A 3,897-nucleotide genomic window follows, 5' to 3' on the forward strand; every position below is an offset into this window, starting at 1 on the left:
AAGCTGCCCAGCACTAACTTCCCTTCCGTTGCCAGCCACCCCTGGATGGATGGACCACTGAGCTGCTTCCCTGTCCTGCATCTTCAGATAGGTTCTCTGCCTTAGCAGTTCTTAATTTCAACTTTAAATGCTGTACGTGCTCTGTGTTGTGGTATGCCATACCAGTGCAGTCCTATCTGTGCTCCTCACCTGATTGCCTACCTCCTAGTATTGAAAAATCAAGCTCTCCTGCTGCATTCATAATTTGTGGGCCCATTATTCACAGACGTTGCAGATCTGATATACTAAACTCACCAACCAGACATTCAGGACAAAAAGCTGCTATGTTTGGAAATCCTGCGTGGAAGTTGTGCTGGAAGCAGCGGAAGAGCAGGTCCCTTGGGCCAGGTCACTGCTTCCTGCAGGTCTCTCTGAACCAAGGCCAAAGCGGTGCCTTGTGGGAACTCCGTACAGCTCCCTGGTGCTGGTGGGCACAAAATACAGGACAGCGCTGAGCAGAGACCTCCGGATCAGATCCACAGCCGCAATAAACTAGCATGACCTCTGTACCACTGCCTGTGTAGGTAGGTGGCGATCTGGCCTGCTCTGCCTGCCATCGGTGGCAACTTTTTGCAAATAAAATGCATTTGTAATGAAAAAATTGCAAGCATGGGAAACACTGGGGTCTTGTTCCACTGGAGCACCTAAAATTTCTACTGAGCTTTATTTGCTCCGCAGGATTCAGAATCAGTCCTTGCATGAATATGCAACGAAAGTTTGATCGTGATGTTTGGCTTCTAATGAAAAGTGATTGCAAGAAAAGCTATTGCTATTCATTAGACTCGTTGTCTAATATCTAGAACATTTTTGCTTTCCCTTTAGCATGACTTACTTCTAGAACAAATTGCGCAAGTCTAAAAATATTTAATCCTATAAAGAATACCTAGTAAAAGTTGTTCAAAGAAGCTGTCAAGTAAGTTCAGATACCAACGCTTTAACTGCTGTCAGATTTCATATACGATAATAGCCGGCATGTATTTTTAGTCTTTTAAGTAAAGATTATTCATCATTGTAGAAGTATTTGCAAAAAAACACAAATGGACTTTCAACAACAGTAAAAACTATGGGAATAACATGCATAGGAAAATAACACGTTGTATAATTCATTAAATGGTTGGCTTACCTCAGTTATGGATACAACCGTTTAACAAACTTTAATGATTTATATGGCTGGAAAATGCTTCGTTCAACTTCTAATTTAGCTCCTAATGGTTAACTCTGCAAGAGCTGCACTCTTAACTGCTGTTTCACTCTCTCTTCCATAACTGAAAACTGTTCCCTTGGTTTTCATGGGTGGTCATTACCCAAAAGTGTATATTTTAATTTTAAAATTTGGAAATGTCCACAATATCTGTTCTGGTATCTTGTAGTTTTGTGAAGATAATTTTTTTTTTTTTTTTCCCCAATGCACATTTCTTTTTATTTTTCTGTTTAATTAATTTGGGGGTTTGGGGTTTCTTTTGTGTGTGTGGTTTTGTTTTGGTTGGGTTTTTTTCCCAAGAGAGGTAACTCAAAAAAGCAAAATTCTGTAATGGCAAACTTGACTTTAAAGTAAAAGGTCCCTAAAGGAAAGTATAACCTGAAGGTCAGCATCAATTTGGTTAGAATGAATAAAAGGCACTTGAAGCCAACTAAAACTGTGAATATTTAATAACACACCCCTGCACATGGCTTCTGATCTGTCCTAAACACGAGCACAATTCTGCTGCAGTTTCCACCTATTGCTGAGTTTTTCAGACTCGGTGTGATCTCGTGTCTGGTCAGAACTACGTTCTGCCTCCTTCCACATGCCGCAAGAGGAGCCTGTGAGCTGGGTCTGTGATAAAAACCATGTTCCCCGCCAGGCACAGAGGAGCAGAGAAGCAAAAGCAGGTGGGGACCCTGAGCAATGCCCTGCCCAGCACCTGCGGGGCTGGCCGTGGCCTGGGGGGACACCCCGCAGCCGCAACGGGAGCGGCTCCCACCTTTTGGGCTGGGGGGGGACACGCTGCCTGTGGGAATGGGACAGGTGGGATGCAGGGGAGAAGCAGCTTGCGGTTGCACAAGACTTCTTGTGGGATGTTTAGGGGAGGAACCAGAGGTGGGGAAAGGGGGTGATCAGGGTGGGTTGGGGAGGAACAAATGTGGGAAAATAGAGGGATAAGGGGATAAAAGAGGTCAGTTGCATGTACACAGGCTGCTGGGTGGGATGCTTGTCTGGCTGTGCCCTGTGCCTGATCAGTGCAGTCTGTCCTGTCTTCTCCTTACCCTCTGTTCTTCACTTTTCCTGGGTGAGGGGCTCTTGTGTGTGTGCACGTATGGATGTGGGGGTGTGAGTGCAGCAACGGGAGTGGGACCCCGGGTCAGAGGGGCCACGGGTCCGTGGTGCCGGCAGCTGGAGGGAGTGCGGGTGTGCATACTGTGTGGGTGTGTTACGTCAGTGTGTGATGGCTACCAAAAATCCAGCCAGGCTAGCTGGCAAGTAGGTGAACTGTGTGTCTCCCAGGGTGAGGCATGTGGAGGAGCTGGCTGCTGGAGAGACCAGGGGGTTCAGGCCAGCTGAGAGCCCATGGGGCCTGGGGGTTGACGGAGACCCGTTTGTACGTGTGTGTGCATGTGTGTTTCTCTGGGCAGGAGGCAGCTGGGGAGAACGAGGATTCCGAACTGGAGGGATCCGCATTGTACATGTGTATTTTTGGATATATTTTGCACTCACAGACCTTCACCCTGATCTGCCAGAGAGGGGAGCAAGATGGAGCCGTTGGTGCTGCTCGTGTGAGTGCTGTTTCTGTCTGTGCCATCAGTGCACACACACCTTGTACCTGTGTGTTTGTGCACGAGCCTGCTGGGAATCCATGCGCAGCCTCGCTGCAGGCAGGACTCAGGGCTGTGGAGCTGCGGCAGCCTCACCTCTGTCAGGCTACCGGATTTAGCAACTCCCTAGCAGGCTAGAATCAGTCATGAAAATATTTATCCTGAAAGGCAGGACATATTTTTATTAAAGTGTAGGCTTTTGGCAGGAAAGAAGTACCTGTTCTTGACAGCCAGAGAGATATCAAACAAGCAGGTGAAGAAAAGTCGGCTTGACTCTAGGATCCCGTTGCTGTGAGACTGCCCTGGAGGGGATGACAGCTCCATGACAGCCACATGATGATACTTTCCTAGGTAGAAATACCAAGGGAGGTGGATTAGTAAAGCAACGTGGTGGTCAAGTGATAGAGCTAAATAGGGTCTTCTACCTGGAACTAATTCAGAAGCTTCTGGGGGAGGGAAAGACAGCACTTTCCAACTGGGTATTTTCTACATGTCAGTAGGAGGAGTCAGAATGAGGTTTTTATTCATACTGCCACCACAAAGGTAGTATCTCCTCTCCACAAGCAGGAGATTTTTAACCCAAAAAGAAAAACAATTAATGTATTTTGACCCATCTTTGTATTTCTACCTTCCGGATGAAGTATGGATGTTAAAGGGAACACAGTGGGGCATCCTTCAAAATGCCCCACAAAATTCCCCTCTTAGAAAATGCAATTGTTCCCCCTCCAGACATGCCGTAGGCCAGATCTATCTGAGCAAAACCCGCGGTCCAGGCGGGCCAGGACTATATGTTGTGAAACAAATGGTGGGAGTCTTCTTAACAAGAGAGAGGAAATCTAGAGGTATGAGACATGAGCAATAAAACTCTTTTAAATCAAATTTCCTTTAATAATTTTTGGACTTTATTGTATATTAAAGAAGAGTTTCAGGAAGAAAACCCACAGAAAATATCACATTGCAGCCAAAGCTTTTTTGATACTTTTGGGGAAAGTATAAACATAGTCCCTGAAATCATAAATTTCCTGTGGAAATAAAATATTTGACAGAAAACTCATCAAAACATTT

Source organism: Platalea leucorodia (genome assembly GCF_965183815.1).
Source record: "Platalea leucorodia genome assembly, chromosome: 3".
Classification (NCBI taxonomy): Eukaryota; Metazoa; Chordata; class Aves; order Pelecaniformes; family Threskiornithidae; genus Platalea; species Platalea leucorodia.